Source organism: Chiloscyllium punctatum, chromosome 12 (genome assembly GCF_047496795.1).
Source record: "Chiloscyllium punctatum isolate Juve2018m chromosome 12, sChiPun1.3, whole genome shotgun sequence".
Taxonomy (NCBI): Eukaryota; Metazoa; Chordata; class Chondrichthyes; order Orectolobiformes; family Hemiscylliidae; genus Chiloscyllium; species Chiloscyllium punctatum.
Window position 1 is genome coordinate 12,722,478 of NC_092750.1, and position 13,796 is coordinate 12,736,273.

Below are 13,796 nucleotides of genomic sequence, written 5' to 3' on the forward strand. Positions count from 1 at the left end.
ATGTGGACTTCACCAGTTTCGTTATTTCCTCTCCTCCCACTTTACCCCAGATCCAACCTTCCAGCTCAGCACCGTCCCCATGACCTGTCCTACCTGCAATTCGCCATTCCCACCTAACCGCTCCAACATCCCCTCCGACCTATCACCTCCATCCCCCACCCCCATCCACCTATTGTACTCTTGGCTACCTTCTCCCCAGCCCCCCCCCCCCCCTCTCCCATTTATCTCTCCACCCCAGAGGGTCCCTCCCTCATTCCTGATGAAGGGCTTTTGCCGGAAACATCGATTCTCCTGCTCCTCGGATGCTACCTGGCCTGCTGTGCTTTTCCAGCACTACTCTAATCTAGGTAGAAACAGGAGTCTCCAGGATTCTCCTCATCCTAAGGGACTGGCTGAGCTGCCTGGTCAGAACCCGTGTACTGTGCAAATGTAAATAAAGGGTGATTTGGTGACAGGATACCAGCCTCGTTGGAGTTATTTCAAGGTCATTCTGTCCATTGGGGTAGCATGGTGGCTCAGCGGTTAGCACTGCTGCCTCACAGCATCAGGGACCCAGGTTCGATTCCAGCCTCAGGCGACTGCTTGTGTGGAGTATGCACATTCTCCCCGTGTCTGTGTGGCTTTCCTCCAGGTGCTCCGGTTTCCTTCCACAATCCAAAGACGTGCATTGTAGGCCATGCTAAATTGCCCATAGTGTTCAGAAATGTATAGGCTAGATGCATTGGTCAGGGGTAAACATAGGATAATAGGGTAGGGGAATGGGACTGGGTGGGATACTCTTCAAAGGTTCAGTGTGGACTTGTTGGACCAAAAGGCCTGTTTTCACACTGTAGGGATTGTCTGACTGTTTGTACTCTGACTCTGAGCCAAACTCCTGCCTTCACCCCATTTCTTTCACACTGTTTCCAGTTAAATAACCATCTGATTCCCTCTTGAATGCCTCAGTTCAAAGTACTTCCATCTCATCTCCAGGTACTGTGTTCCATATCCTAATTAGTCACTGTGTTTAAGGTTTTTATTCTCTCAATTCACATTTGCTTCTTTTGCAAAACTCTTTAAAACTGTAGTTTTTGATGTTTGATCCAATTATGAGTGGATATAGATTTCTACCTATTTGATCTAACTGGACCCCTCAGACTTTTGAAACTGCCCTCAGTCCTCTCATCTCTAAGGAGAGAGGTCACAACTTCTCTAATCAATCCTTCTACCTGAAGTTTCTGATTCCTGGAAGCATTTCATGTAGTGATTGGGTCATGTGGCTCTCATTGACTATGAGATCCTTGATTGAGGCTGTTAACTAGGGCTAATCAGGGAGCCCTGGCTGACAGATCGAAACAGGAGATTCAGAGCGTCTCTTCACTCTAGGAATTGGCTCTGAGCCGGCTGGTCAGAGCACATGTACTGGGCATGTGTAAATAAAGGGAGATGTGGTGTGGGGTGTCAGCCCGTGCAGTTATTTCTTTTCACAAACCCCTTCTGCACTCCCTGCAACATGTTCAGGTCCTTCCTATAATATGAACAGTATTCAGTACTCCAACCAAGCTATAGTGACTGCACTGCGTTAGTTCTGCATAAACTCCATACATCTTTCTATTGTCCTCTGTTCCTGAACAGGATTAAGGATATACTTTCTATTTTATGGTGTGTCACATTTCCTTTGTATCAAAAGTGTCTTTTGATTGTGGGACATCTGAAAAGCTGTTTGAACAAATTTAAGTTGTTTTGAATTGTAGTCACTGCTGTAAACGCAACACCACTGTGATCCTACCAGACCACAGAGAGAATACCTGGTAGTGGTTTAACCAGAGGATCACCAAGTCCCAAGTAAGGGAACAGTTTGAGAAGGAGAGCCCTTCATGGTAACTTCAGCTGGTGTGGGAATTGAACCCGCACTGTTAGCACTACTCTGCACTACAAATCAGTCATATAACCAACTGAGCTAACCAGCTCCCTGGTCACCACTGCCATGTTTTTTTTTAATTCCATCATGGGATGACTGCCTCACTGGCCAGGCCAGCATTTATTGTCCATCCCTAATTGCCCAATGGGCAGTTAAGAGTCAACCACATTGCTGTGGGTCTGGAGTCACATGTAGGCCAGCCCAAGAAAGAACAGCAGATTCCTTCCCTAAAAGCCATTAGTGAACCAGGTGGGTTCTGAGTTAGACTCTGAGTTCCAGATTTTTATTGAAATCCAATTCCACAATTTGTCATGGCAACCCCAGACCATTACCCAGGTCTCCGGATTAACAGTCAAGTGATATTACCGTTTGGCCATCACCTCCCCCAACTTAATGTCTTCATTAATGGTTTCATGGGATATGACATTATTGACTCATTCATAATTGCCCTTTCAAAGTTGGTGGTGAGCTGCTTTCTTGTACCTCTGCAGTCCGCTGGGCGGTAAGTATCCCTGCCATGTTACTGGAAGGCCGACACAACAAGCTCCCACAAACAGGAAAAATAGAAATGACCAGATTTTCATGGCAGGGAAAAATGGGCCATCGAAAGAACACCCTATTCATCTTCCAAATGCTGCAGCAGGATCCTTTACCCAAGAGGGCTACCAGGGTCTCTGATACCATCATAAATGTAGAATATTCAACATAGCAGCACTCCCTTAGTGCTTCTGCCTTCCCGGGATATTTGTGATCCTGTATCTGGAATGGGAGCTGGAACTTGTGAGTGACTCAGCAGTGCCTGTGGAGAGAAGGTGGTAGCTTTTCAAGCTGGACTCTTCAAACTGGACTTGAAAGGTTAATTCTGTTTCTCCCTCCACAGACCTACTGAGTTTCTCTAACGTTCATTGCGTTTGCTTTAGATTTCCAACATTTACAAGAATTTGATTAGATTAGATTACTTACAGTGTGGAAACAGGCCCTTCGGCCCAACAAGTCCTCACCGCCCCGCCGAAGCGCAACCCACCCATACCCCTACATCTACCCCTTACCTAACACTACGGGCAATTTAGCATGGCCAATTCACCTGATCTGCACATCTTTGGACTGTGGGAGGAAACCGGAGCACCCGGAGGAAACCCACGCAGACACGGGGAGAATGTGCAAACTCCACACAGTCAGTCGCCTGAGGCGGGAATTGAACCCGAGTCTCTGGCACTGTGAGGCAGCAGTGCTAACCACTGTGCCACGGTGCCGCCCAAATTTGCTTTTATCCTGGAATAGGTTGGATCTTTACACTATACACAGGACTGAGCTGACTTCTATTTCAGGCATAGAACTGTCGCAGTGTAATTGTTTACAATAATTTGGGCAAACAGCATTTTGAGTTGAGGTAGCTATAGAAAAGCTAGCTCTGGCTGCACACGTGGATGTTTAATCACAGGAATTTGAACATATTCTGACTCAGCTCCATCAAATAATCATAAATTATCCTCCAAACTTCTTTCCAAACAGCGAGAACCTTATGTAACAGCTATACAAAACCATATGAGCAGTTCTAACACCCCAGATTAATTTGACTATATTGGCTTTGGAAAGAGTGTGGTGGGAATTTAATGGATATGATGCATTGACTCTGGTGATTAAATTACAAGGAGCAATCACAGAAACCAGGGCATTCAGAAGGTTAAGGGGAGATTTAATCAAACGTTCCAGAATATTAAAAAGAACAGATTTAGAAAAGCGACTTCTGTATAGTTGAATTGGTGGATGGAGAAAACATAATCTTTGGGAGAAAGAGGCAGAGTGAAATTTGGAAAGGTGGTTTCACATGAAGGTTATTATGAAGTCTTGAGCTCTGCTCTGAAAACTATCATTGATGTAATATGAATTGTTCATTTTGAATCTGAGATTGATAGATCTTTCTTGGTTAAAGCTGTCTAAGGATCTGAGACGGGTTGAGGGAGTTAGGTTGCGATCTCCCGAAAAGGCAGAACAGGTTCAAGGAGTTAAGTGCCACATTCCAGTTTCCATGTCCCCAACAAGGAAAAACTAAAATAAAAATTACACAGTGATCCTTCTCTTCTTGTACACTTACAGTAGTATCCTGGAGTGTAATTCTTAACTACTGGAGATTTCGAGGCAATTTGAGAAACTTTACAACTCTGAGTAGCTCCTACATACATGGAGACAGCACATTGCTGACTGCAGAGGGCTTTCAGAAATCTGACTCTCTTATTTCTCACAAGCTTCCTTTTCTTTTCATTTAAAAAGAAAAGTCCAAATCCTCACTTCCTCTCCTGCCTTTTCGGTACGGGAGTTTAATCTTGATACCAGCGAGTTTCATAACTTCCAGATGTGGAGTGCAGGAGCTATGGGCTCATTTACTTCAAATTGATGAGGAAATTTGCCATTTTTTGAGGGGGGGGGGGGGGAGCAGTGGAATAAAGAACATAATTTCTCCCAGACGCCCCTTCCAAACCAGGGCAGAAGCGTGACGCTGAGCGGCAGATTAGATTAAATCAACAGATGGCTAGCACACTCCCAATGACAAGACCGTTTCAAGGTTATTTATCGTGGCACCTACACCGCTCCCCACCCTCTCCCCCCCCCCCCCCCCCCCCCCACCCCATCCCCCAACACACACACACACAAACAGTGTTTGATCTTTCTCAGTCACAAAGCTCTGGGAAGAGTTGAATTCGCTTGATGGGCGTCAATGTAATTTACCTCTGACATTCCCTCTGGGACGTAAGAAAAAATATAAAATTCACCGAGGCTGTTGCTGTTTTAGCCACAAGCGGCATTAAAAGCTGGGGTGGCAAAGAGAGTAAACAATGACTGTCCAGTCCCTGGGTGGCGATTTCACCATTTACTACTCCAGATGTCCACAGTCTCAGTTTTGACTTTGCAACCATTTATTTACCTAGAGTTGACAGCAGAGAAACAGATCATTTGTCCGAACTGGTCCGTGCTGGTGTTAATGGTCCTCATGAGGCTCTTCTTCACATCCGAATTCATCTAGCCCTATCTGCATCTTTTCCATTCCTTTCTGCCTGTGTATTTAAACAGCTTCCCAATAAAGTCATGCATACTATTCACCTTAACACTCAATTAGTCATACAGCCTGGAAACACATCCTTTAGTCCAACTCCTCCACGCTGACCAGACTTCTCAATCTGACCTTGTACCATTTCCAACATTTGGCCCATATCCCTCTAAACCCTTCGATTCATATACCCATCCAGATGCCTTTTCAATGTTGTAATTGTACCAGCCCACACCATTTCCTCTGGCAGCACATTTCATACACACACCACCCACTGTGTAGAAAAGGTTGCCCCTCAGGTCCTTTTTAAATCTTTCCCCTCTCACCCTAAACCTATGCCCTCTAGTTTTGGATTCCCCACCGCAGGGAAATGACCTTGGCTATTCACCCTATCCAAGATCCTTATGATTTTACAATCCTCTGTAAGGTCCTTCCTCAGCCTCCGACACTCCAGGGAAAACAGCCTCAGCCTGTTCAGCCTCTCCCAATAGCTCAAATCCTCCAACCCTGGCAACATCCCTGTAAGTCTTTTGTGCACGCTCAAGTGTAACAGCATCCTTCCGATAGAAGGTAATTGGTAATATTCAATGGGAAATGAAGATTGTCCCAAATTCCTTAATGGTTTTATTATGTGATGTGATGTGATGTTGAGCTCCTGTTTTTGGACTCAAGTCCTGCATATCTAACCCATGAAACCCCTTCTGAATCATTGCAAATATATCTGCCAGCTCACTCCTGAGTCAAGAACGATGACACTGCCTTTTGAGTGTAAATACACAAACTAGGAACAGGAATAGGCCATTTGGCCCCCACTCCCGAGTCTGCTCCCCCATCCAATAAGATCATGGCTGATCTCATCACTCCACAGTCCCACTTAGCCTCATCAACTTTCACCCCCTTGCTTATCAAAACTCTACCCACCATCCCCAGGATGGACAAGTTGGGCAGAAGGGCCTATTTCCATGTTGTATATCTCTGACCTCAAAATATTCAAAGACTCTGCCTCCATCATACAGGTATCCCTGCTATCTGAAAGTAGACCGTTCCCAGGAAACCCTTCGCAAGCCAAAAATGGAGTAAAGTGAAGGTGCGTGATTTAAGTAAACATAGTGCCATTTACCGTAAAAATGAAAATCTCTTCAGATTTGCGAAAACAGGTACTAATGTAGGTCTTTCCCAAACTTGCGTAAAGTGAACATTCGAAAAGCGGGGGTTACCTGTAATTTAATCCAAAAGACACAACACTTATCCCTGATTTAAATTGGTGACCTCTCAGTTTTAAAGGAGGAAACATCCTTTCCACATCCACCTCCTCAGGATCTTACGTTTCAGTCCAGGCATCTCTTACTCTTCTGAACTCCAGCCGATACAAGCCTTGCTGATTCAACCTTTACCAATAAGATCACCTATCCAGTCTAGGTGACCATTCAGAAAATTCTCTCAGAATTGCTCCTAACATAAGTTACATCCTTCCACAAATAAGGAGACTGATACTATACACAGGGCTCCATGTTGATTGGCCAATGCTGATGTGAGGAGAAAGCGAGGACTGCAGATGCTGGAGATCAGAGTCAAAATGCGTGGTGCTGGAAAAGCACAGCCGGTCAGGCATGATCTGAGGAGCAGGAGAGTTGACATTTCGGGCATAAGCCCTTCATCGGGAATATTTCTGATGAAAGGCTTTTGCCTGAAACGTCGACTCTCCTGCTCCTCGGATCATGCCTGAACTGCTGTGCTTTTCCAGCACCACGCGTTTTGACAATGCTGTTACAATCCATCTGATGGTAACACTAGCCAAGTCAGATCTCAGAGTCAGAGCTGAAAATGTGTTGCTGGAAAAGCACAGCAGGTCAGGCAGCATCCAAGGAGCAGTAGAATCGACGTTTCGGGCATGAGCCCTTCTTCGGGAATTCTTCCTGAAGAAGGGCTCATGCCCGAAACGTCGATTCTACTGCTCCTTGGATGCTGCCTGACCTGCTGTGCTTTTCCAGCAACACATTTTCAGCTCTGATCTCCAGCATCTGCAGTCCTCACTTTCTCCTAGAAGATCTCAGAGTCAGCCCTGGCTTGGCCCAGTGGTATTATCACTGATCTGTTAATCCAGAAACCCAGGTAATGTTCTGCAGACCTGGATTCTAATCCTGCCACAACAGATGGTGTAATTTGAATTCAATAAAAACATTCCGAAATGGAGAGTCTAATGATGACCATGAATCCCATTGTCAACTGTTGGGAAAAACCCATCTGGTTCTCTAATGCCCTTTAGGGAAAGAATCTGTCATCCTTACCTGGTCTGGCCTACATGTGACTCCAGACCCACAGCAATGTGGTTGACTCTCCCTCTGGGCAATTAGGGATGGGCGATAAATGCTGCCCAGCCAGCGATGCCCTCATCCCATCAATGAATAAAGAAATAAATATCATAAGTTTTATTTTTCTTTCTGTTCACTGGAGGTCATTCACAAATGGCTGCCTGTGTACTCTTTGTAAAAAGGCAGAAGAATATATTACACACAATATAAAAAAAAATAAACCAAGTTTAACTATACAAGAGCTATTTGAAACTGTCTTACTTCTATTGTCAGAAAGTTTCAACCTTTCTCATCCCACAACAGTCTGAGAGATGGGCCCAGCCTGTCTCCACATTAAAGCTTTATGTTTTCAGCTGGCAAGACTGTAATCAGTTTCTTTCTGGCAAATTTCCGCACTCATTCAACACTATTTTCATCAGTTTACAATGCTTTTGGTGCTCCATAAACATCGCACCAACTCAGCCCACTCACTATTTCACAAAGCATGCTTTCACTATCCTTGTGGGCTTCCTCTCGGATACGTCACCAAGCATCTGTTTCTGAAGCTTTTGCCACTCGAGCCTTCTATCCAGCCCACACTGTTAATAACAGCACCTCTACTGTTTGGATCTCTTCTCTTCTCTGAAGGACCTTTTTCTGTATTGTTCTGATTTCCTGTTTTACTGAATTTCTGTTACTAGGTAACACTGGACATTTTTCTCTCATAGAGTCCTACATCATGGAAACAGACCCTTCGGTTCAACTCATCTACACCAACTACATTCCCCAAACTAAACTAATCCCACTTTCCCATATCCCTCTAAACCTTTCTTATTCATGTACCTGTACAAATGTCTTCTAAATGTTGTAACTGTGCTTGCATCTACCACTTTCTCTGGCAGCTCATTCCACGTACAAACCACCCTCTGTGTGAAAACGTTGCCCCTCTGGTCCCTTTTAAGTCTTTCTCCTCTCACTTTAACAATATGCCCCTGGTCTTGAATTCCCCCGCCCTAGAGAAAAATTCTTTGCTTTCACCTTAACTGTGCCCCTCATGATTTTATAAAGCTCTAAGATCACCACTCAATCTTCACTGTTCCAATGAAAAAAGACCCAGCCTATCCTTATAACTCAAGCCCTCTAGTCTCAGCAACATCCTGGTAAATCTTTTCTGATCCCTCTCCAGTTTAATAATATTCTTCCTATCGCAGAACAACCAGAATTGTACATTGTATTCCAAAAGTGGCACCGCCAATGTCCTGTACAACCTGGATTTCCAACTCCTATACTCAATGGTTTGAGTAATGAAGACAGGTGTGTTAAATGCCTTCTTAACCACCCTGTCGACATGTGAGGCAACTTTCAAAGAACTACGTACCTAGCGAGTTTTGATAAGATTTGTAGCTCTGGATATAGGTTTCCTCGCTGAGCTGGAAGGTTCGTTTTCAGACATTTTGTCACCATACTAGGTGACATCGTCAGTGTGCCTCCTGATGGATCATTGGTGGCATGAGCCACTTTCTATTTATGTGTTTAGTTTGTCCTTCAACTGGGAGACAACACATCCATCCCAGGACAAGCCAAACAGAGACACGCACAAGAATTTCCAGAAACATGGCATTCTAACTGAACTCTATCAACAGACACGTTTACTTGGAGGTAAAAACAAATATTCCTGATGAAGGGCTTTTGCCCGAAACGTCGATTTCGCTGCTCGTTGGATGCTGCCTGAACTGCTGTGCTCTTCCAGCACCACTAATCCACGTTTACTTGGATCCCACTTACCACCTCCTGAGAAAAAGAACAGGAAATGACATCACCAACCCAAGGAAACCTAAACACATGAAAAGAAAGAAGGCCATGTAACCAGTGCTTTATCCAGAGGCTCCCTGATGATGTTACCTAGTATGGTGATGAAATGTCTGAAAACGAACCTTCCAGCTCAGTGAGCAAACCTACATCCAGAACTATGTACCTGAATGCCTAGGTCTCTCTGTTCAACAACACTCCCCAGGGCCCTATCATTAACTGTATAAGTGCTATCCTTGGTTGTTTTACCGAAATGCAAAACCTCGCATTTATCCGAATTAAATTCCATTAGCCACTCCTCAGCTCATTGAACCAATTGATCAATATCCCTTTGTAATCTTAGATAACCATCTTCACTGTCCACATATCATCAATTTTGTGTCATCCGCAAACTTATTAACCATGCATCCTAAATTCTCATCCAAATTGTTCATATAAATGACACATATGGACAACGACCTGATGAAGGAGCAGCGCTCTGAAAGCTAGTGCTTCCAATTAAACCTGTTGGACTATAACCTGGTGTTGTGTGATTTTTAACTTTGTACACCCCAGTCCAACACCGGCACCTCCAAATCACAAATGGACCCAGTACTGATCCCTGCCGAACACTGCTGATCACAGGCCTCTTGTCTGTAAAACAACCTTCCACCACCACCCTCTCCGACTGGCAAGCCAATTTTGTATCCAATTGTCAAGTTCACCCTAATCCATGTGATCTATCTTTACGAATAGTCTACCATGTGGAACCTTGTCAAAGGTTTTACTAAAGTCCATTCAGACTACATCTACTGTCCTGCCCTCATCAAACCTTTGGGTTACATACTCAAAAGCTGAATCATATTTGTGAGCCACCATTTCCTACTTAAAAAAACATGCTGACTATCTCTAATACATCATTCCTCTCCAAATAGATGCAAATCCTATTTCTCAGGATCCCCTCGAACATCTTACCCACCACTTATATCAGACTCACAGGTCTATATTTCCCAGGCTTCTCCTTACAGCCTTTCATAAAGACACAACATCAGCCACCCACCAGTCCTTCAGTATCCTACGTGTGACTGTAAATGATACAAATATCTCTACTGGGCCCCTGCAATTTATCTCAACTATATTTTTTTCCTAATGCATTGAACTGTTCACCTCAAGACTTTAAAAGCACGCAAACTAAACAAACCTGATGCAGCTTACAAAATAAGTTTAAAATGAAACTAAAAGCCAAATTTTCCCCTTCTTAATATGAAAACTTCAACTTCAAGCTTTGTGTCATTCTTCCACATTACAAACTCTCAAATAAATAAAATTACACAATGAACCTTCATCACAATTCCCCGTATCACTGTAATATAATACCCTTGTTTTATTTTTAAATATCACACAACACCAGGTTATAGTTGGAAGCACTAGCTTTTGGAGCGCTGCTTATTCATCTAAATCATGGCTTTTTGTATTTGTTTGTGTAAAGTGGGTGTTGCTGCCTGGGCCAGCAATTGTTGTCCATCCACAATTGCTCAGAGCAATTAACAAACAGCCACTTTTTCTGTAAATCTGGAGTTACATGCAGGTCAAGACCAGGTGAGGATGGCAGACTGAATTACGTAAGTGAACCAGATGTGTTTTGAACAACAATCTACAGTGGTTACATGTTTGTCATTATACTAGCCTTTAATTCCAGATTTTGAGTTCAAATTTCACAATCTAATAGGGTACGATTTGAACATTAGCCTGGGGTTCTGAACTACTGGTCCAGTGATACTTTCTCAAAATTTAACCTATATCATTCTATTAGCTTTCCTAATTACTTGCTGTAGTTACATACTAACGTTTTATGAGTCATGCACTAGGACACCCAGATTCCTCTGGATCTCAGAGTTCTGCAATTTCTCAACATGGTATAATTAAAGAACCATGATGTTTAAGCGGTTTAGTCAAGTCGGACTGAAATGGGGCATAATCTTATATCATGTAAGTTAGCTCGCTGAGGTGAAAGATTTGTTTCCAGCCATTTTGTCACCATTGCTCGGTAACATCATCAGTGAGAGTCTCCGGTGAAGCACTGGTGGTATGTCCTGCCTCTCTATATATAGGTGTTGGTTTCTTAAGGTGGGTGATGTCATTTCCGGTTCCTTTTTTTCAAGGGAAGGTAGATAGGATCTAAGTTGGTGTGTTTATTGATAGAATTCTGGTTAGAATGCCATGCCTCTAGGAATTCTCGTGCGTGTCTTTGTTTCGCCTCTCCTAGGATGTGTGTGTTGTCCCAGTCAAAGTGGTGTCCTTCTTTGTCTGTATGTATGGAAACTAGTGATAGTGGGTTGTGTCTTTTGGTGGCTTATATTATTGGCGCAAGCATTTTCGGACAATTCTTCACATCATCCAGCAGATTAAAGTCTTACTATAGCACCATTTGGGTCATGGGTCTGCACTGTTTTGAAGCTGTGAGATATTGCAGGATATTACTGCTAAAACCAAGTAAATAACTCAGAATGGCCTGGATCCTTGAAAAGCCATGAGAGAGGTCACACAGGCTGGAGTGCTTTTTACACCAGGCACTGTCCAGGGAATGTTTGCTGGATAAAAAGAGATACATCTCCGCTTATACGTTGGCCTTAGTCTTTCGAAAGCTCAATGGTTTGTTTGGCAGTCGCAAACATCAAACCAATTATAAAGCACCTATTGCATGGTAAAAGGTGCCTCATGACGCCAAGACAGAAAGAAACTTGATATCGAGAAATGTGAGGCTGTTCTATAGGATGTGGACACCACTGGCAAGACTAGCATTTGTTACCCATTTGAACTGAATGGCTTGCTCGGACATTTCAGAAGGGAGTTGAGAACCAATCACACTGCTGTGCTCCCCACTCATTTACAGGACAGACCAGGTAAAGATGGCAGGTCTTAATTAATGACTTAATGGAGCAATTATTAGTGCACTAACAGCAGAGAAACATTTCCTAACTTATCAAATTTCACTTCCACCAGCTATGCTGGTGGGATTTGAACTCATTTCCTTAGAGTATTAGTCTAGGCCTCTGGATGACTAGCCCAGCGACAATGCCTCCTCATACATTTGAAGGCTACCTCTCTAAGCCTGAGATAAGTAGATTCTTAATCAGTTGGGGAAATCAAGGATTACAAGGAAAGTGCAAGAAAGTGGACGTAAGGAATGTTGAATCAGCCATGCTCCTAAATAGTGGAACACCTTAATGGCCTACTCCTGCTCCTACTTTTTATAGTCTTATTACTTTCTGGAGTAAGAAGATTGACAAAATATTAGGTCAATAAGTTCCATCTTAAAGGAAGTGTGAGAGATGTCACGGTCAGGGAAAAAATTACAGGGATTTATTATAAAAAGGGAAAAGAGAACACATTTTGAGTTCACTTACTGATGCTAAGATTGTTATCCTTGAGTATGTACAGTGGGAACCCTTAGGATTCCGAGACAGGCTCAGTTTTAGAAGTGCTAAGAAGATCCAGTGATCCTATCCCGTGGTGAGTGATAAACCCTAACCCTTTTGTCAGCTCAGTCAATGTTTAGAGTCATAGAGTTGTACAGCATGGAAACAGACCCTTCGGTCCAACCTGTCCATGCCGACCAGATATCTCAACCCAATCTAGTCCCACCTGCCAGCACCCGGCCCATATCCCTCCAAACCCTTCCAATTCATATACCCATCCAAATGCTTCTTAAATGTTGCAATTGTACCAGCCTCCACCACTTCCTCTGACAGCTCATTCCATACACCTACCACCCTCTGCGAGAAAAGGTTGCCCCTTAGGTCTCTTTTATATCTTTCCCCTCTCACCCTAAACCTATGCCCTCTAGTTCTGGATCCCTCAATCACAGGGAAGAGACTTTGTCTATTTATCCTATCTATGCCCCTCATAATTTTGTAAATGACTAGATGGTCATCCCTCAGCCTCCGACGCTCCAGGGAAAACAGCCCCAGCCTGTTCAGCCTCTCCCTGTAGCTCAAATCCTTCAACCCTGGCAACATTCTTGTAAATCTTTTCTGAACCCTTTCAAGTTTCACAACATCTTTCCAATAGGAAGGAGACCAGAATTGCACGTAATATTCCAACAGTGGCCTAACCAATGTACTGTATAGTTGCAACATGACCTCCCAACTCCTGTACTCAATGCTCTGACCAATAAAGGAAGCATACCAAATGCCTTCTTCACTATCCTACCTACCTGCAACTCTACTTTCAAGGAGTTATGAACCTGCACTCCAAGGTCTCTTTGTTCAGCAACACTCCCTAGGACCTTACCATGAAGTGCATAAGTCCTGCTAAGATTTGCTTTCCCAAAATGCAGCACCTCGCATTTACCTGAATTAAACTCCATCTGCCACTTCTCAGCCCATTGGCCCATCTGGTCAAGATCCTGTTGTAATCTGAGGTAAACCTCTTCACTGTCCAATTTTGGTGTCATCTTCAAACTTACTAACTGTACCTTTTATGCTCACATCCAAATCATTTATGTAAATGACAAAAAGTAGAGGACCCAGCACCGATCCTTGTGGCACTCCACTGGTCACAGGCCTCCAGTCTGGAAAACAACCCTCCACCACCCTCTGTCTTCTACCTTTGAGCCAGTTCTGTGTCCAAATGGCTAGTCCTCCCTGTATTCCATGAGATCTAACCTTGCTAACCAGTCTCCCATGGGGAACCTTGTCGAACACCTTATTGAAGTCCATATCGATCACATCTACTGCTCTGCCCTCGTCAATCTTCTTTGTTACTTCTT